This window comes from Panthera tigris, chromosome A1, assembly GCF_018350195.1.
Source record: "Panthera tigris isolate Pti1 chromosome A1, P.tigris_Pti1_mat1.1, whole genome shotgun sequence".
Taxonomy (NCBI): domain Eukaryota; kingdom Metazoa; phylum Chordata; class Mammalia; order Carnivora; family Felidae; genus Panthera; species Panthera tigris.
In genome coordinates, this window is record NC_056660.1 from 19,250,912 (window position 1) to 19,271,834 (window position 20,923).

At 44.4% G+C, this 20,923-nt stretch overlaps 1 protein-coding gene across 1 annotated transcript in view; it reads left to right on the forward strand.

Annotated features, from left to right (window-relative positions):
• ATP7B (ATPase copper transporting beta) overlaps nucleotides 1–20,923 on the forward strand; it is a 79,222-nt gene that overhangs the window by 7,061 nt on the left and 51,238 nt on the right. The window lies entirely within an intron of this gene.

Consider the following 20,923-nt stretch of genomic DNA (forward strand, 5'->3'; position numbering starts at 1 on the left):
TTTTCTTTGGGTAAATATCCAGTACTGGAAGTACTGGATCATATGGTAATTCTATTTTTAATTTTTTGAAGAACCTCCATACCGTTTTCTACAATGGCTGCACCAGCTTGCATTCCCACCAACAGCGCATGAGGGTTCCTTTTCTCTCCACATCCTCATCAGCACTTGTTGTTTCTTATGTTTTTAATTTTAGCCAGTCTGACAGGTGTGAGGTAATATCCTATTGTGGTTTCGATTTGCCTTTCCCTGAAGATTAGTGATGTTGAGCATCTTTGCCCGGGTCTGTCGGCCACCTGTATGTTTTTTTAGACATATGTCTATTTAAGTTCTCTGCCCATTTTTAATTGGATTATTTGGTTTTTTTGGTGTTGAGCTGGGTGTGTTCTTTATACAGTTTGAACATCAAGCCTTTATTGGATATGTCATTTACAAATATCTTCTCCCATTCGGCAGGTTGCTCTTTTGTTTTGTTGATGGTTTCTTTCACTGTGCAAAAGCTTTTTATTTTGGTGGAGCCCCAGTAGTTTAATTTACTGGCCATTACATTTCTGAGATTCGTTGTTGTGCAGTATGCCATTGTGGGAATATAGCACCGTTTATCTATTTTGCTTGAAGGATACTGGGTGGTTTGGGTGCTTTTGCAATTATGAGCATTCTCCTGGTATATACACTGGTGCTCTGTCCACTTCTGTTCCTGTTGCTTCACCTCTTGTCTGGAACCTCCTTTGTTGAGGATTCCATGAATGCCAAAGGCAGATCCTCCCTAATTCTTATTTTAATGGTGTCTCTAACGATGTCCAAAAAAAAAAAAAAACGCTTAGGGGTGCCTGGGTGCCTCAGGTAAGCGTTAATTAAATCCAATTACTGCTCTCCTTATAAGAGTACCATATGAAGGCACAGAGAAGAGAAAGCTTCCTGATTACCGACACAGAGATTGGAGTGATGCTTCTATTAACCAAGAAATGCTAAGGATTGACAGTAACCACCAGGAAGTAGGAGAGAGGCATAGAACACATTCTCCTTCAGAGCCCCCCAAAAGGAAAATCTTTGACTTCTAACCTCCAGAACTAGGAGACAATAACTTTCCAGTACTCCATTTGTGGTATTTTTTTACAGCAATACTAGGATACTAATATAACTTCCTTATGCTTCTTTAGGTTTAGTTTAGTTGTCTTTTTTTCCCAGTGTCTTAGGCAGAAGGTTAGGTTATTGATTTGAGATCCTTCCTTCTTAATACAGGCATTGACAACTATAAGTTTCCCTCTAAGCATTGCTTTAGCTGCATCTCATACATTTTGGTAAGTTGTGTCTTCATTTCGTTTATCTCAAAGTATTTCCTAATCTCCCTTTTGGTTTCTTCTTTGACTCATTGGTTATTAGGAGTGTGTTGTTTAATTTCCACTTATTTGTGAGTTTCCCGGATTTCTTTCTTTACTGATTTTTTTATTCTATTATGAGTGAAGAACAGACTTTGCATTATTTCCATTTTATTAAATGGGTCTGGTTGGTTTACAGTGTTGTTCCTGTCTTCCGTTTTGTGATTCTGCTACCAGTTCCAGCGTGTGGGTGTTTTTCCCCACGCCAAGCACTTCTTGGGCCAGCTGGGTGTTCTACAACCTAACTTAATTAGCTTTCTGGAGATAGCATCAGATCCCACAGGTTAAGAGCTCAATTCTGCAAGACTGAGTTCTAAAGACTCCTGCTTCGCCAGTTCAGACACCAGTTGCAAGTCCAGACTGTTACCTGTGCCTCTGACTGACTTCTGACTCCTTGGGTTCAGTTAATTTGCTAGAGGGGCTCACAGAACTGAGAGAAGTACCTACTTATATCGTGTGTTATAAAAGGATGTCACTCAGGAACAGCCAGGTGGAAGAGTTGCATTGGGCAGGGTATTAATGAGAATTTTAATCTGCCATCACTTAAGAGATTCCAAGGCCTTTAGGTTTCCTATAAACCACAATGTCACGTGTTTCCTTGTTGATATTCTGCACAGTTTTGTTCATTTTTGAAAGTGGGTATTGAAGTCTCCAAGTGTCACTGGTGAATTGTCTTTTTTTAAAAAAATGTGTTATTTATTTTTTAAAATTTCTTTTAAGTTTATTTATTTATTTTGAGAGAGAGAGAGAGAGAGAACATAAGCAGGGGAGGAGCAGAGAGATGGAGAGTCCCAAGTGGACTCTGCACTGTCAGCGCAGAGCCCCATGCGGGGCTCGAACTCACGCGATCATGACCTGAGCAGAAATCAAGAGTCGGACACTTAACCACTGAGCCACCCGGGCACCCCTGAATTGTCTTTGCTCTTCTCATTTCTGTCCGTTATTTTTGTCTGGGAACCCATTTTGTGTTCTGTTTTTAGATGTATATGTTTATAATTTTTACATTTTCCTCATGGAGTGACTTTTGTCATTATAAAAGGTACCTCTTTATTTCTGGTAACATTGTTTTCAAGTCTGTTTTGTTTGGTATTAGCATAACTACCTCAGTGTTCTTGTGGTTGCCATTTGCCAGATGTATCTTTTTCCATTCTCTCATTTTTAATCTATTTGTGTTTTTGAGTCTAAAGTTCATGGAACTTTTTGGATGTGTAGGCCATTATTAGTAGTAGTAGTAGTAATAGTAGTTTTTCATTAGGTTTGGAGAAGTTTTCAGTCAATATTTCTTTGAGTATTTTTCCTACTTTGTCTTTCCTGGTCTCCCATTACACCTGAGTTGGTATGGGCAGTGGTGTCCCAAATTTCTATGAGTGTAACCGAACCCAAATCCATCTGCCCAATACAAAGCAGAACCGATCACCAAAACATTAGGTTTGCAGCCAGGAAAGGGTTTATTTGAGAGGCAGACAAGTGAGGAGACAGGAGGGCAAGCCTCAAATCGGCCTGCCTAAAAGAGGAGAGAACAAGTTTTTTTTTTTAATAATCGTAGGGGTTGAGATTGCATACATATTGATGAATAGGGCAGGGAAACTTATGACTGTTCATGAAGCACAATGTAGCATGTGCATTGAGCAAATATACATATAACATATATCCCATGTTCACTTTAGAGGAAGACTTAATATTCAGCCCTGATGTCAACAGGTTATCTTATATCTTAGGACACGGAGACGGGGTGTGGGCATGCTCCAAGAGCTAGTATAAACTGGATGGGGTCTTGGCTTGTTATCTTGGGTAAGGAAGGCAGGGCCTTGCTTGTTCATAGGCTGGAACTGTATCAGTTGACCACGAGCCCAGGCTTCTGCAGAGACAACTAGTGGGTTTGATAGCGGGGTCTGAAAAGACACAACAGGTGATTAGGGGGAAAGAGTTCTCTGAGAAACAAGCTTTAAACTTTATGCTAGTTTCAACCTCATTAACCCTGTGGGTCACAGTTTCATGAGGTTCTATTAATTTTTTTTGCATTCTTTTTTTCCTCTCTGAGATGGCATTATCTCTTTGAGCTCTCTTCTTGTTGGCTGATTCTTTCAGCTCAAATCTACTGTTAAACTCAACTAGTAACTTTTCATTTCAGTTTCTATACTTTTCAACTGCAGAATTTCCGTTTGGTTCCTTTTTTACGATTTCTGTCTGCTTACTGATATTTTCTATTTGATGTGACATTGTCATCATCCCTTTCTTTATTTCTTTAAAATGTTTTTAATGGTTTCTGCCTTTGTATATTAAATCCTACATCTGGTGGCAATTATAGGCTGCTTTTTTCCCCTGGTGTATGGGTCATACTCTTTTTTTGCGTGTCTCATAATTTTTTGTTAGAAACTGGACATTTTAGACAATTCTGCATGCTGCTACTCCCTCACCACCCCACCCAAGGGGTTGCTTTTTTTTCTTTAATTTTTTTAATGTTTATTTTATTTTTGAGAGAGAGAGAGAGAGAGAGAGACTGAGACTGTGAGTGGGAGAGGGACAGAGAGAGAGGGAGACACAGAATCTGAAGCAGGCTCCAGGCCCCAAGTTATCAGCACAGAGCCTTACGCGGGGCTCAAACTCACAAACCATGAGATCGTGACCTGAGCCGAAGTCGGTTGCTTAACTGACTGAGCCACCCAGGTGCCCCCCAAGGGCTCGCTTTTTTATTATTTAGTGACCTACTAGATTATTTTAGTGGAGACCTTTTTTTTTAATGTTTATTTATTTATTTTGGGAGAGAGCAAGAGCGAGAGCAAGAGAGAGAGAGAGAGGGAGAGAGAGAATCCCAAGCAGGCTCTAGCTGATGTGGGCCTCGATCTCAATGACCATGAGATCATGACCTGAGCCGAAATCAAGAGCCAGACCGTTCACCCTGGCAGTATTGAGCCTCTGTTGTTGTTTCTCAAGAGGCACAGCCCTGAGTGTGCCCTCAGTCACCTTGTAATAACAATTATTTTGTCTTTGTGGTTTTTCCTGGCTGCACCTAGCTATTAAGCTCCACTAATTGCTGGCTGATCTATTGTTTTCAATAATGCCAGGGGCCTACATTGCTCCACAGCTGGGTCCATTCAGACTCAGGCTCCTTTGATGGGATGTTCCTGAGCTCAGTGTTTTGAGATTTGTTCTGACCCTGGTCATATTCTCCCTCGTGGCCTCTTTTCCCAGGTCACTCCAGCAAACTGGCCAGCCTATAGTTTCGTCTATATGTCCAGTCGATCCACCTGTCTCCTCCCAGTTGCCTCACCCAGGCACAATTTCTGAGCCAAGGCTCGAACTGGGGATGGCAACGATGTCACACTTTTCTCTGGCTCTCCCTCTTTTAGAGTTGAGTGCGTGGAGAAGGGAATTCGCCAGGGGCACGGGGTCGGCAATACCCTCCGTTCTGCTCAGCTTTCCCCTCTTGGGTTGGAACCACAATGTTACGAACCAGAGCAAGGGCAGTTGAGGCCCCATATTCTGGGTGCACCATGCTCAAGGTAGAGCCTTTGTGCCACCAGCGGGGACTAGTTGGAAGAAGGGAACCTCCACCTCTTGGCTGCATCAGCCTGCAACTTAGCTTCAACATCAGGATGAGATGGACAGGCTAAGAAGTGCCGATGCCTTGCCCCTCCTGGGAAGAAAGCCCACCGACTGGTTGCTGGGTGGAGAGTGATCCCTGTGTTCTTGGCTGCACCAGTCAAGTGGAGTTTCCACCTCGCTGAGTTCGGAGAGGTGAGGGAGTGAGGTCTTGAGTCACACAGCGCAGACTCGGGGCTCCGGGGTGGGGGGCGGGGAGGAGGGCCTCAGTCAATTAAGTGATTAAGCATCTGACTCTTGATATCACTCAGGTCATGAACTCACAGTTCTTCATCAGGCACTGTGCTAGCCAGGAGCCTGCTTAGGATTCCCTCTCTCCCTTTGCTCCTCCCCCCACTCTCTCTCTCAAAACAAGTAAATAAACTTAAAAAAAAAAAAAACAGCACAGACTCTTGCTGTTTTTAACTAATGTTAGTAGGTTTTCAAAAAAATTTTTTTAAAGTGCTTATTTTTGAGGGAGAGAGACAGAGAGAGAGACAGAGAGCAGGGGAGGGGCAGAGAGCGAGGCAGACACAGAAACTGAAGCAGGCTCCAGGCTCCGAGCTGTCAGCACAGAGCCTGATGCGGGGCTCGAACTCACAAACTGTGACATCACGACCTGAGCTGAAGTCAGACACTTAATCGATTGAGCCATCCAGGAGCCCCTAGTAGGTTTTCTTGAATTAAATCGTTTCTTCATTTGCTATATGTCTTTAGGATCATTTCCAGCTATTTTTCATATTTGTTCGGTTTCTTTAAAATAATTTTCAGAGGCACCTGGGTGGCCCAGTCAATTAGGCGTCCACTCTTGATTTTGGCTCAGGCAGTGATCTCATGGTTTGTGAGATCAAGCCCCGCATCAGGCTCTGTACTGACGCATGGAGCCCGCTTGGGATTCTCTCTCTCCCTCTGTCTCTGTCCTTCCCCCAAATAAATAAATTTAAAATAAAATAATTTTCGCCAATTTCACTGGGGAGCTGATCTGCATAACTCGTACTGCCATGCCAGAAGTTCCTACTCCTCTACCGCATTTGACACTTATAATAGAATTGTATCGTGTTTGGCTGTGTATAAGAGAAAGCCCAAAGCAACGTGGCTGTCAGTGAAGTCTAACGGCATGTGTCCCAGGTTGGTTTGGCATCTCAGGGTCATCAGGGATTCCGCCTTCCTTTTCTCTCTGCTCTAGCAAGCTAGGATGCAGCTGCATGTTCCTGAGACCTCATGGCCTTAAGCTGGCTGCCAGGACTCCAGCCATCTAATCCATGTTATACACAGCAGAAATGAGGAAGGGGTAAGGGCAAACCCACTCTCTCTTTTAAGGCGCCTTCTCAGCACCCCTGACAAACAGCTTTTCCTTATATTTCATTGACCACCAGAACTTTGTGTCTGTTTTCAGCATTTTTATTTTTTTAATATTTATTTATTTATTTTTAAATGTTTCTTCATTTTTGAGAGAGAAATAGAGAGGAAGAGAGCACAGGGGAGGGGCAGAGAGAAAGGGAGACAGAATCCCAAGCAGGTTGCCATGCTACTAGCCTGTCAAGGGGCTCAAACCCACGAACTGTGAGATCATGACCTGAGCCCAAATCAAGAGTTGGGCTCTTAACCTACTGAGCCACCCAGGGGCCCATGTTTTCAACATTTTTAAGTTAGAAGATTTTATTGTGTAAAATTGCAGCTACTTACCTTCTCTTGGAAGCTCTGACAAGGCCCTTTGACAATAATTGGCCAGAGCGCAGGAGTAACTGCCTCTTTTAGGTGGAGCAGGTTAACAAGAAAACCACAGGATCAAAATGGTGCCACTTAGGTTAAGGCCCCAAGACTGTGTAAACCAGGGGTTCCTACCTAACCTAAGTGAAGTTTCAACCTCCTGCAGAAATACAACCCTTAACTGGTTAGGAGTTTTCTGATAAGCACCAGTGAGGTATTCTGTCACGCGGGTCTTGTCTGTCCCCTAAAGGAAGATGAGGTTCGGCACATAGTAAGACCCTCTCCCCTTCCCTCTCAGGGAAGATGATCTTGTCTGAAACAATCCTTTCAGTCTTTTCTTTTCTGTTGCTTACAACTTTCAGGCCCCACCCTCCTTCCCTTAAAACCTTCCATTCTGTACAACCCCTTGGGGTGCCCCTTTACTTGGTCGATGGGGTGCTGCCTGATGCATGAAGCATTCCATAAAGCCAATTATATCTTCAAATTTACGCAGCTGATTTTTCTTTCTTTTTTTTTTTTTTATAAGTCCTGTTCTCAGTAGTAGTTGAGTTTAGACTGTTGGCTTAGAGGAGAAAAGAAGTAAGGGAGAAGAGAGCCAGCCTAGGATGGGGTACCTTCTGAATGTTGAATACTTGTTTGAAAGTTTGGCAGTCTGTTTTTTATAGCAAAAAATTACGTGAGTTGTTTTTGTTTAGTTTTCTGTGTCATTCATTCAACAAATACTTATCGAGAAACGTAAATGTAAGCACTGTTGTAGTGCTGGGAATACAGAGGTGAGTAAAGAAAACAGACAAGGGTTTCCTGCGCTTGTGAAACTTACATCCTAATGGAGAGACAGTCAGTAAATATATAAGTAAGTAAAATATATATTACCGTATCAATGGTAGTTGAGTACTCCAAAAACTTGGCAGGAAAGGATGGGCAGCGGCAGCGGGAGTGTTTGAAATGAAAAGGGGGTAAACGGGCAAGTCACTGAGAAGGTGACATTTGAGGAAGGTGAGGAAGTGAACCACCTGGATATGGGGTGTTGGAGGAGGGTTGTTTTTAAGCTGAGAGAGTAGAGAGTAGTGGGCACAAAGGCCCTGAGGCGGGAGCATGCCTTTTGCTTTGTTACAAAAACTGCCGGATCAGAAGAGATTTAGCCCAGTGAGTGAGGGGTGAGCAGTGTGTGGATTGGTTGCAGAGGAGACGGGAGTGGAGCTGACTGCAGTCGTCTGACTTCCCCTTTAAGGGGACTCCTCTGGTTTTTGTGTTGAGAATAGACTTTAGGTGCCAAGAACCACCTGGGGGATTGTTTTAGTACCGCAGGTGAGATGTGCTCAGGTTTGGACCTGAGCTGTATGTAGTAGGGGGTACACATGGATGCTGCACATACTTAAACATGGAACTGACAGGATTTGCTCAACATTTACCTGTGGGTTTGAATGCAGGACGCAGTTCTTATCAAGGGTTAATGCAAGTGTTTGCGCTGGGCGAGTGGAAGGGAGGAAATGGGAAAGACGGTGGTAGAAGCAGGGAAGGGGCAGAATACTGGGAGCTCAGTTTTAGGCAAGTTTCACATTTGAGATGCATATTAAATAGCCAGCAGGGGATGCTGGTTGAGCCTTTGGATCCCTAAGTGTGGAATTGGGAGTTACTGGGTATAAGTGGTATTTCTACTGGACGGAATGAGTTCACCAAGGAATGAGTACAGACGGGGAAGGGGTCCAAGGGCTGAGCTGCAAGCCACTCCAGCACTAAGGGGTTTGGGGACCAGTAGGCTCCTGTGAAGGCCTCTGAGAAGAATCTATCAGGGGGGGTGGGAGGAAACCCAGGAAGGGGTGGGTACTTGGAGCCTGACCTCGGGGGTAAGAACAGTTCACCCTACCGCCAGAGGGAAGGCGCTAACACAGGTGGGCGGGTGGTTGAGATGTTGGCAACTTGTTTTGCTTCTGTTATTTCAGCGTAGTAGAAAGCAGGCTCATCAGTGGAGAGAGACTGGAGCTGGGGGTAGGGAGTGGAGGTCAGAGGAGCAGGGGGGGGGGGGGGGGACGGGTGGTGAGACGTCTGGCACGTCCTCCAGGAGAGTGGAGAGGGAGGGGACTAGGGAGATGCACAGTTGGACGGCTAGTGGCCTCTCCAGGTTCATGGTTTTGAGGCAGCATGGCCGACCAGCCTGGCCATGTTTGGTGTCATCCTCATTCAGCTGGGGGCCGACAGACCCAGAGTTTGGGGTAGTCTGGGGCCGTGGAGGAAACCAGGGCTGGGGTTGCACCAAGTGGGCATCAGATGACGGAGCAGCCAAGGGAGTTGAAGGTGTATGTAGTTAACTGTGGAAGTGAAACATTGGCCTTTACTCTGACAATCTCAACTGTTTCTCTTTTTGGCCCTGTCCAGTCTATTTATGGTTTAGAATTATTGTAATTTTTTTCACTGTAGGCTATCAAGCCAGGCATGTTTTTTTTTTTTTTTTCGTTTTTGTCTCCTGCTAGTAAGCTAATATAAAAACTGTGCTTAGCTAACTGTTTCAGTCTCAGAAACCACCAATTCCTGGGGTGTGAGGAGCAGCCCCCCAGTCCTTCCCCTGGCAAGTCTCCCAGGGTAATTGGCCTGCAGCAACCCCTCCCACCCCGAACACCTAATGTTTGAAGGATGTCTTTTATACTTTCATACTGTCCTCTCCTGTTCTTCTCTCCTAACCTGCTAATGAACTCCTGAGGGCAGAGTATGTCTTGTGTCTTCTGTTGCACATAAGCGCCTGAATGGTTGGCTCTCAGGCTGTAAATTATATTCATTTATTAACATTCCGCCTCCGTTGTGAGGGATGTGCTGTTTGTACTGCTCATGTTCTCTGTATGGGAACCTTCTGGGCCACTGCTTCCCAGCATATGGCTTAGTGTCAGGTTCTGTTGTCCTGTCCTGTCACAGGATCTGGGGTTCCTCTGCCTGTCTCGGGAGGACTGGCCCAGTGTTTTTCCTAAGAAGCCCCACCCAGGGTGAGCCTCGAGCCAGGCCAAGCTGGTCATCTTTGGAAAGTGCTGAAATATTTGAACCAGATGGCCCTCTTGCATATAGGGTCGTCTGTCCCAGAGGCCATGGAAACGTGAGCTGCCCATCTGCCTTTGGGCCCAGGATCCTCAGGTTGCAACAGGAGGGTTTAGGACATCAAAGGGATTTTTATTGTTATGCAAACAAGATCCACAGAGACTGGGAAGGTGAGTCGGAGATAAACAAGGTGAATTTATTTTGGAAGACCGCTGAGATAATTTGCACATGTGGGAAGCAAAATAGTTTAGCATGAGGAGACCCTTGAAGACCTGTAGTTCTGGAAGGAATACGTGAGAGGTGAGTGTGCCCTTCCCCCGTGGTAACGGGGACAAAAACCACCGTGCAGTTCTAGGTGGAAAGCGCATTCAGATCTGTCTGTACTTCATCTCTGTGAGCATGTATTTAACATCTGGGGGATGATATTTGTTCATCACCGTGTTAGGTAAGACGGAAGAACCTCGTCTTCGGGAGCTTGCAGTGTTTCCTGCCACTGGGCGCAAGGGCTGGTCCGGATACAGCCTCAGTGGAGAGAGAAGGCTTGGCCTCCTCTAAACGTAGAGGCTCCATACCTGCCAGGTCTGTGGTGTTGCGTCAGTGACACTGGAATTCGGGTGAGGGAGAGAGAGAGAGCCCTGCTGGCGTGAATAGAGGCCAGTCCGCTGAGAGCAGGACTTAAAAGGATAAGGAGGATTAGCCAGACAGAGGAGGGGACCCGGGGGTCAGGTGTGAGGAAAGGGGGAGGCGCAGGAAAGAGGAGTTTGGACTTGATACTCAACCAGGGAAAATGGCTTATGCTTTGGCTGTTTGGCAGGTCCCCTAGAACTTGTGGGAACAAAGGAGAAGGCACCATGTTCACCCCAGAGGTACCTCCCCACCATTCCTCCTCATCTCTGCCAAACTGGAAATGGCTCTGTCCGCCTCAGGTCCTCGCCAGCTGTGATCACTTGATCGCTGAGCCTGGAGGCCCTCCTCATTTGTTTAATCCTACTCTACTATTCATTTTCTCTGCTTCTTGTAACCTGATAGTCCCCTCTTCTCTGAGTCTTAGCTCTCATGCCTGCCCAAACTGTATTTCTAAGTCACAAATGATATAAGTCCTCTGTGTTAAAAATTGGCAATTCTCTGCTGTCTATTGGACAAAATCTAAACTTCATGCCTCTTCTAACCTGGCCCCCAGTCTCCTTTTTCTTTTCTTTTCTTTTTTAAACATTTATTTTTTGAGAGACAGAGACAGAGCGTGACTGGGGGAGGGGCCAAGAATGAGAGGGAGAGACAGAATCGGAAGCAGGCTCCAGGTGCTGAGCTGTCAGCACAGAGCCGGATGTAGAGCTCGAACTCATGAACCGTGAGATCATGGCCTGAGCCGAAGTCGTACACTTAACTGACTAAGCCACCCAGGCGGCCCTCCAGCCTCCTTTTTCTAGCTGTGTTCTGGGTCTGAGTGGCCATTTAGGAGAAGTAAAAATATTTTACAGTAAAGCATTTATATTTTCCATAGGTCATGGAACAGGATAGACTCTTCAAAAGCACTTGGGATGTATGATGCCAACTACTTTCATTATTAACTATTCATATCTATAACACAGAACTAGTATTTATATTTAGAATGATCCCATATCACCAAGGAAAATTTGAAATATGGTAGTAACTCAGGTTTTAAAAAGACAGCAGAAATACACGGCATATTTGGGGGAGGATTTCTACCCAAAATGACAAAAATTTTTTAAATATCTGGTGCTTAGGGGCGCTTGGGTGGCTTAGTGGGTTATGTGTCCTACTCTTGATTTCGGCTCAAATCCTGATGTCACAGTACGTGGGATCAAGCTCAGAGGTAGGTTCTGTGCTGACAGCATGGAGCTTGCTTGGGATTCTCTCTCCTCTCCCTGCCCTTCTCCCCACTCACCTGTGCTGTCTAGTGCTCTCTCTCTCTCTCTCTCTCAAAATAAATAAACATTAAAAAAAAGATCTGGTGTTTAAAGAGATCAGATTAGGTTATCTGGAGAACGCACTTACTATGCCCAATAAAGGAAATGTGGGGGGGGGGGGCGGGGGGTCGGCAGGCACACCCAGACCCTGGGTCTGGACCTTATTGGGAAGACCAGAGATGAGCAAGATTTGAGTGATCGCGAGAAAGCAGGGGCAGATATACCGGACTCCTCTGTGCCAGCGGCCCCTATGTGGAGTTGGGCCCCTAGCATCACACATGCCATTCCTTTGTTGTCACTGATTTGAATGGCACTTCTTAGAAATGCAGGCAGATTCTTTTTTGACTGAGCACAAGGAGGATAAGAAGCCAAGGGAGACACATTTTGGAGCTGGCTGCCTGGAGCGTTTTTTCAGAAGTGGGAGCAAACACATAGTCACATCCCCACAGGGTAAATAAGAGGCAGAAGAGGAACCGGTCTCCTAGGACGTGTGGCTCATGGGCCAGTGGTGAGGCCGCCTTCCCTCAGGCAGAACAGGGCTCTTGCTCAGCATTTCTGGGGGCAGCAGTGGCAGTTTAACGGGGAGGAAGGGTCACTGTAGGTAACTCCTTAGGAGGCAGAATCCTCAGGGAGCTTGAGCAGAAGCGGATGTGTTCTAAATGCCCTCAGGGACCTGCCACTGTGACCTCACCCTCCCCTGCCAGGGGCATGTTCATTCTGCGAGAGGAATGTTTTTACCAACTCAATTCAGTGGGCAGCGTGGACACTTTACACACACTGGCAGGGGGCGGCGTTGCCAGGATTAGTGGCTGGCGGAGCCTTTCCTTCCCTGGGTGATGAGGTTGCCTCCTTCCCGGTCTGTGAGCCGGTGGGGGTGGGAAGGGAGACAGTGCTGCCCAGCCAAGTGGGAGGCTGCCTGGATTACCACACTGCCCCCTTCTCTTAATCCTCCTGTGGACAGCGGGGGGTAGCTGGAGAAGCCTGAATTGTGGGTTCGTTCCTGGCTGTCCTCCCACGTACAAAAAAGGATAACAAGGATGAGCCTTTGTTATCCAGTGCGTTTTTGCAGTCAGTTCTTACTGAAGCCAAGCCAAGTTGGTCCAAGGGAAAACAAAGCTGCAGGAAACATGGACCTTTCTTACACCTTCTTGAAAATGCAAGTCATGTTGCCTAGGAAATACTTCTGTCCCCTAGCGTGCTGCACACCGCCAGCATTGGAGCTATGGAAGAGGCCGCTGAAGTTATTCCAAGAAAGCGTTGGAAGTTTGGTAATGAAGGGAAGTGTCATTTCTCCCCTGCCTCGAGGCTGGGTTTCTGGGAGTGCACACGGCCAAAAGGAAACTGTGCTCAGCTTTGGGAGGTGACTGTGTGCCGGGCTCCTGCACACGCTGGCCGGGTGTTCTGGCAGGGCTGGGTGAGGGCACGCGTGGGGCCGTGTGCAGAGATTCCCAGGGCCGAAAGCAGTGTGGTGAGTGAGAGGGTGCCAGTTGGTTGGAAGGATGTAGGTAAACAAGAGTAAATATACATACAGCAGTGTGCAGCCTGCCCAAGTTCAGAAGCTGGCTGCTAGACTTGGCCGGCAGCCTCTCCCCCGCTGGCTCCAGAGCAGAGGGGAATCTGCAGGACTGACAGATCACAGGTGCCACCCCCTGCTAGTTAGGAGGACACTTTTAAAGCATTTCCTTCTCACTCGACCAGGTAGTCTGGTGAGGGTGAACAGCTTGCTTGAATGGTGGGTAAAGGTGTGACCGTGGACATAGCGATGGAGAAAGCCGGGGGTGACACGCCCGGGAGCCCTGAGCCGTCCTTCCTGGCGACTCTGGGTGACCCACAGGTGACCCTCGTGTCCGTCCACAAGCGGTGGTCCTTCAGGAGGAATCCTGGGACCAGGGGCTCTACCAGGCCAGTGACTTCGGAGGAGGAAGGAGAGTTTTCACAGAAGGTTTTGAATGTAACACGGGGAATCCGTTCCAATCAGGTCAGTGCAATTGCAGAAGGGCTAAAAAGCCGAGAGGGAGTTGGACGGGCTTTCAGATGGAGGTTCCTCCCTTGTCTTACGAATGGGGGATCAGGGAAGCGCGGCTGGGGTGGGGAGCCAGAGTTGAGAGGTGATTCTCCAGACTTTATCCAGAGATAAAGTCCATCATGGTAACCGTTGGGTTTCTCGCTTGTTTTTAGGATATTTTGTAAGCCTCTGTGGGGCAAAAGTTTTCCGGAAGGCAGATCAGACAAAAATGGAGTTTTGCCCTCTTTTTGCTTTTTAAAATGTGTACCTTATTTTGTTAATCTCCGTATTTCGACTAAATAAACATTTTGAATGTGTTGCTGCAAAACGAAGCTGTTCTTCTTAAGCAACTGAACATTTTGTTAACCCAGAGGTCAGGTCATGTTCAAAAGTAGGGCAGTGTAACGTTTTATAAGAGCCTTGTAGTAACATTTCCGGGTGGGACTGGTGGTTTGTGTGGGGTCTTTTTCATTGATCAGGGCAGATGAAAAAATACCAGTTAGCAACAAAGGAAAAGTTTTTGAAGTCCTTTGACCCTTTAAGAGTTATGTTTGTTTCTCCTGGGTTTTATTGTTTAAAAAGTCCCCACATTTGCTAAAGGAAATTTTGTGAAAAGAGATTTTTGAAATGTACTATACAAGAGATTTACATCTGTTGAAGGAAATTTCTGAATGCCCTTATGCAGTGCATGGTTAACTTTATATTTTTAGCTGAGTGTCTAAGACAAATATTAGATTGGTATGGGAATGCTTAACATTGCTTTAAAATGTTCAGAATTCTACTTCACAAAATCCAGCCTATGTCTGAGATATTTGAATGTGAAATATCCTAATTTTTAAATGGCCATTACTAATCTCATGTAACTAGGGGAGCAACCTGAACCTGGCTGGGGGAGCCTGTCTGAAAGGAGGACCCAAGTAGAGACCCACGTCGAGGCTGTGGTCCCGGGGATCTGGTGCAGATCTGGGCTCTGCCGTTGTGGGTCTGGGGGACCTGGCAGGTGAGGCCCGGGCTCCTCCAGCTCCAAATGCCCCACTGCAAAGTGGAAGTAGTAAGTGCCACCTCACGGGATTGTGAAAGCACTTTGTGGAGTACTACGGAAATGCAAAATGGTATCGTTTCTGCCAAAATTATGATTTTCAGTAGAATTCCCAACTCAAGATGTGTTTGGTGCCCTCTGAATGTCTGGTAGAACTGTGTCAGCCAATTAATCTGTCGGAGCACAGTTCTAACTATTTTTTTCTAGAGCTCTGATTACACAAGTAACGTGCTCATTATACAAGACAAATTTCGGATGAGGCAGGGGGAATAGAGAAAAGTATTAGGAAGAAAATGTAAGCAACCGTATGCCTTAGCCATATATGTGTACATGTATCTATTTATTTATTTACAAACAGAGGATCAGGCCGTGCATGGTATTACCTACCTTACATTTTTTACTTAATATTTTGTGGGCATACACCCACACACACACATGATGTATATACATCTATATTTATATACACATCTGTATCATCAGGTTTAATTGCAGTCCTGCTTTTAAATTTAGGATTACTTTTAGAAAGAATTTAACTATTCTCAAATGGGGGAAATTTGTAGTAGCTGGTTTAGGATGAGAAGAACCAAGCTAAAAGTCATTTGTAACTGAGTATTTGTTCATCGTCAACAGTGTATTTACTCAAAGTCTATTATAATCAAACTTTGGATCTACTTGAGAGTTAACTTGTTTAGTACTTAGTATGTCTTTTTGATGATGGCCATTTTAACAGACCTGAGGTGCTATCTCATGGTGGTTTTGATTTGCATATCTCCGGTGACTGGTGACGTTGAACACCTTTACATGTACCTGCTAGCGATTTGTACGTCTTCTTTGGAAACGTGTCTGTTCATTTCCTCTTCCTATTTTTTTGTTTGTGTGTAATTATAAAAATAAATATAAATATAAATTTTGCTATTGAGTTGTATGAATTCTTTATGGATTTTGGCTGTTAACCCCTTATCAGATATGTGGTTTGCAAATATTTTTTCCCCATTCTGTGGGTTGTCTTTTCATTTTGTTGATGGTTTATTTTGCTGTGTAGAAACTTCATAGTTTGATGTGGTCCCACTTGCTTATTTTTGATTTTGTTGCTTGTGCTTTTAGGTGTCATATCCAAAAAATCATCGCCAGGATCCATGTATGTCAAGGAGCTTTTTCCTGTATTTTCTTCCAGAGTTTTATGGTTTCTGGTCTTCCATTTAAGTCTTTAATCCATTTAGGGTTAATTTTCATGAGTGGTGTAAGATAGGGGTCCATTTTCATTCTTTGACATGTGAATGTCCAATTTCTCGAGCACCGTTTATTGAAGAGACTATTTTTTCTCTCCACTGAGTATTGGCTCTCTTGTCAAATATCATTTGACCCTATATTGTTATTATTTTTTAAAAGGTTTATCAACGATTTGCACTTCTTTTTCTGAGGATTCTATTTCGTAGCAAGTTCCTACTGTGCATTACAGAGTAGCATACATTATAAATATGCATCCACACCTAAGTCTTTCAAAGGAATATACTTGTTTTATGTTTAGCTGATCATACCTATAATTCTAGGCATAAACTTACATTTGTTAGCCATTCTAGAATACAATTTTGTGTGATGAAATGCTAACTAGATTATTTCACCACATGTGACAATCACATGGAATTTATCAATAATGATAATAATAATAATAATAAGCAAAAATAATCCCAAGTTCATTGACTTCGGTCATATAATTATCTGAGTTCATAGCGTTGCTGTGACATTTCTTCTAACCAGTGGTACTGTTGCATGTATTTAATGTAGGTCTTTTACATCCTGATCTTGTAATTCTGGCAAACGACCTAAGGGAATTATGACCTTATGATTCTGGCTTAGACCGTTTCATTCAAATATTAAAAAATATTCCAAAGAAAAAAATATTCCAAGATACTGACAGTTGCTTGGTAGTGACAGGCTCGTTATGTAAAATTTCTTTGACGGGAAGGGCTTGCAATGTAGTGTTATCAGAGAAGCTGAAAAAATGCTTTTGATTTGGTAAAAGTCTGATGGAATATTTGTTGGATAGATGTAAGTTAAAAGCAATGAAATTCTCTGAAACTGTTCATAGTAAAGCTGTTTGGAATGAAATTGCAAACAAGTTCTCTGAGGTAATAATCGTGAAGTGCTTCTTGGAGAGGTCTTATCGTTTGTGAATTTCTAAATTTTATTTTGTTGTGTGTAGAAAACAACATGCATCGTATGTATATATTGAGACTGGTTTATTTTATTTAACTTAATGCACTTTTTCTCCCAAGAAAATGGATGTACTGCACCCAGTTTCTCAGTAAGAGTTGATATTTTTCCTTGCTGTGGTCAAGAGAAGGAAATAGGCAATACATTTGTCCAGAATTTCCCAGGAACGACATAGTCAACCCCACAGCTGGGGTGGCCCTCGAGGGCAGAGTTCCAAGTGTCACACACAGACAGCCCAGGTATGTAGTCGGCCCTCATCAGTGTTTGAATTAGTGCCTGAGTTTTGGTTGGTTCGTTTTTTCAGTAAATAAAGTTGAAATAATAGTTGGTGGAAGCTCTTTCTGGACGCCTGTAAGACATCCTGGAGGGACAGTTTGAAGGGGTTGGAGTGGGGGCTGGGGGATTATGTATACTAGTTTTAATCTTTAGTTTTCCTTATCAGTTAAAGGGTGGAAATAGTAAGTTCCCTGCCTACCTCCTTGGGCCACTTTTGAAGACCAAATGAGCCATGTGTGTTGTCATAGTCCCTGTCACACATTTATTATGTTAGCCTTTTATTTTTTTTATTTTTTATTTTTTTAAAAATTTTTAACGTTTATTTATTTTTGAGACAGAGAGAGACAGAGCATGAACGGGGTAGGGTCAGAGAGAGAGGGAGACACAGAATCTGAAACAGGCTCCAGGCTCTGAGCTGTCAGCACAGAGCCCGACGCGGGGCTCAAACTCACAGACTGTGAGATCATGACCTGAGCCGAAGTCGGCCGCTTAACCGACTGAGCCACCCAGGCGCCCCATATGTTAGCCTTTTAAATCTTTTTAGCTTTCTGGCCTTCCTGCAAAATTGTAGGGTGGGTATTTTTACTACCCCACTTTACATGGAGCTAAGAAAACTGAGTTTCGGGTTTGCTCAGACGTGGCTGGAATTCATACCTAAGACTGTCAGATGTACCCTCAGTAAATTCCCAGCAAGTAGGAAGGACAGATATTTACCCAAATATGTGAAAGTGTGTTGTAGAGTATGAGACCATGTATATCACTGGTGCATCATTGTTGTCATCTGTATCACAGTGATTAATAATGTTTACATCGTGTGGTTTAACAAGACATTTTCTGGGGCGCCTGGGTGGTTCAGTCGGTTGAGTGTGGGACTCTTGATTTCCGCTCAGGTCATGATCCCTGGGTCATGGGATCAAGTCCTGATTCTGGGTCCACGCTGGGCATGGAGCCTGATTACAATTCATTCTCTCTGTCTCTCTGTCTCTCTCTCTCTCTCCCCCTCCCCCCATCTGTCCCTCTTCCCCGCTCACATGCTTTCTCTCTCCCTTGCTCTAAAAACACAAATATAGAACCCAAGACATTTTCTTCTTTGCCTTAGAAAAAGTACAAAAGCACATGTGTTTTTTGATGGAAGCTTTTTTTTTTTTAATTTAAATTTTAAGAACTGAAAAACATAGACAGTCTCACCCACAGGTAACCTCAACTTTATGTATTAATAAATCTGCATACATACAGGTTTAGCAACAAGACATTGATTCTTCCTCAGTGGAGGCTTTAGAGACTGACGCCAGTCCGCCTGGGTGTTTCATGTGGGATCTTTTCTTGAGTCAAACAATCTCTTCGGACCCTCCCTCTCTTAGGAACCTCTGACATCCAGGGATTTCTCAGATAAGGGTAGGGCCTGGCAGTGACTCATTCACAATGTATTCCAGAGGATGTGGAAGGTCCCAGAACCACCGCCACCTCTCCTTGCGTCCTGCCTCCTCTTGCAAATGTAGTTGCCTTGAAATGCATTTGCAGTTAGGAATATTGAAGGGAGCAGAATGAGTGCCAGTGTTCCGCTGTAGTTTTTCTGAAGTACCAGAGACCCCGAGAGGTGACATACTAAGGGGCAAAGGCCCGACTCAGAAGCCAGCGGCCGGGCTCAGGGCTCCCGGCCGCTCCTCTGCCTCCTCCTTAACTTTGCTCACTTGCTGAGGTGTTAGCCTGTTCCTTATTGTGGCAGGTAAGATGTGGCTGTTTTTCCGTGTTTTTCTGCATTTTGCTTTTCTGCATTGCAGTCTCCTCCTGTAATTAACATGGCTAAAAGGAAAATGTAACCTTAAATGTTGTTTTTAAAAAAATAGCCTGCTGGACTTTTGAGCCGGATTTAAATCCTAGCTGTTACTTAAATTGCTTTGTGACCTTTGATAAATCGGAGTCTGTTTCCACAGTAAAATGGTGATAAGAATATCTCTTTGTAGAATTATCTTGAGCATTAGAGATGTAAAATGCCATCCCCATAAAATACCACTGAGAACCATTGACTATTTTCTCTTATTGGATCTGCGTGCGTATGAAAGAACCAGGACTTCTCTGTATTTTGAAAGCTCGGGTGCGTAGAGTTGTGGGGGGTGGAAGTTGTATGCTGGAAGAATTGCATGCCTGTATATCGTTTTTGCCTTCAAAGTTGTTAAGGGTGGCACACACCCTTCAAGGTGAAAGAAGTCTCAAGGATAAATGGGCGAGCGGTGTCCTTACGGTTGACGGAGATCCAAGTGAGACTGAGAGCTCTCACAAGTGGCTCTAGCGGTCCTTGCTTTGTGCACACGGTAGAATTGCTCTTTGATTTGTGGTCACGGGCATTTTCTACAAGGCATGCCATTTCTGGGCTTTTCAATTTCAGTCTGGCTTTGAAACCTTTCATCAAAGCGTGGCACCCCACTTCCAATTTCTTCATACCAGGCTGGCCTGTCTGCACATCTTATTTTCCTTTCCTGGCTCCATCTTGGTGAACCGACCATTTGTATTCCTTTACCCGTCTTTTCTTTTACAAGCCCTGGCACTCACAGCAAAGTCCATGTGCCCTGGGTGTCCAGAGAGTAGCAGAGAATTGAAGTTCATGTTTGGATTCCCCTCTGTGGAATTTCCCCCCTCCTCCTGTGTTTCCAGTCCCTTCTAATCCTGATGCCCAGTATACTGATAGTTTGTTAAAAATTCCAAAGTTAGTTCTTCCCCAGTGTGTTGTTGGGCTTGCCAAAGAAGTAAGTCCCAGATGTCTGTTCTCAAGAAATATATAATTCAGTGAGAATTAGGCAACATTAGGGCTTCCATAAAGTTTTCCCAGGACACACTTTGTTCCCTGGACCCCCTCTCCAATGTGCCCTTAAACCTCAACGTGTTTGTTTGAATTCATTTGAGTTTCCCCCCTGACAAAGATTCTCCTCACTGAGGAATGGAATTAAAACCACACACACGTACCGATTGTATACACTTAAAAACTATCCAAACACCCAGCAACAGTTATGAGGTTGCTTCTAAACCAACAGAGACTTTCGTGTTTCATAAAGTTGTGTTCCGTGCAAAGCAAAGCTTTGTCTTTCGTAACTGCTTGTCTTTAGGAACCTGCCTGTCTAGAAGGGGGGCCTCTGAGTATTGTTTGCTACAAACAAATAGCTTCTAACGCTTCTGCAAACCCTTTTGGCCGGAGCATAGAATCCATAATCCAGGGATTAAGAGCTAGCATTGTGGCCTGGGGTTTGGTGAGTTAGAGCTAGATCTACCTAGGACCAAAAAAATCAGTTGGGTAGTAAATCATTAGGGATTTGTTTTTCCAACAGACTAGGTGATTGAGGGTTATGTCTTGTTTTAGGGAGGCAATTCTACTTATTAAGATACTGTATTAAAGCAAGTGTCCTTGAATATCGTAGTTTTTCTTTTAGCTTTTTCAATTAATTATTTAATACCGGTTACAATCAAGTCACGGTTCTGGATCTCCTTTTACTCCTGTGTGGTTTTTTTTCTTTAATTTTCAGTTTTAAACTAATTATTTTTTAGAATTTGGTAATGTGTGCGCATTGTACAATAGGTTATACGTTGAAAAATAACTCTTCCTCCCCTCTCCTTGCCTCAGCCGATCCTCCTCAGACTCTGTACCAGTTTCTTATGCCTTCTCCCAGAGCCCGTCCATGTATATACAAGCAGCTATGGGGATAATACTCCTTTGCTCACAAATAGTGCTAGCATGCTATGATAGAACTAACTTTGGTGGCTCTCCCAACGAACTACA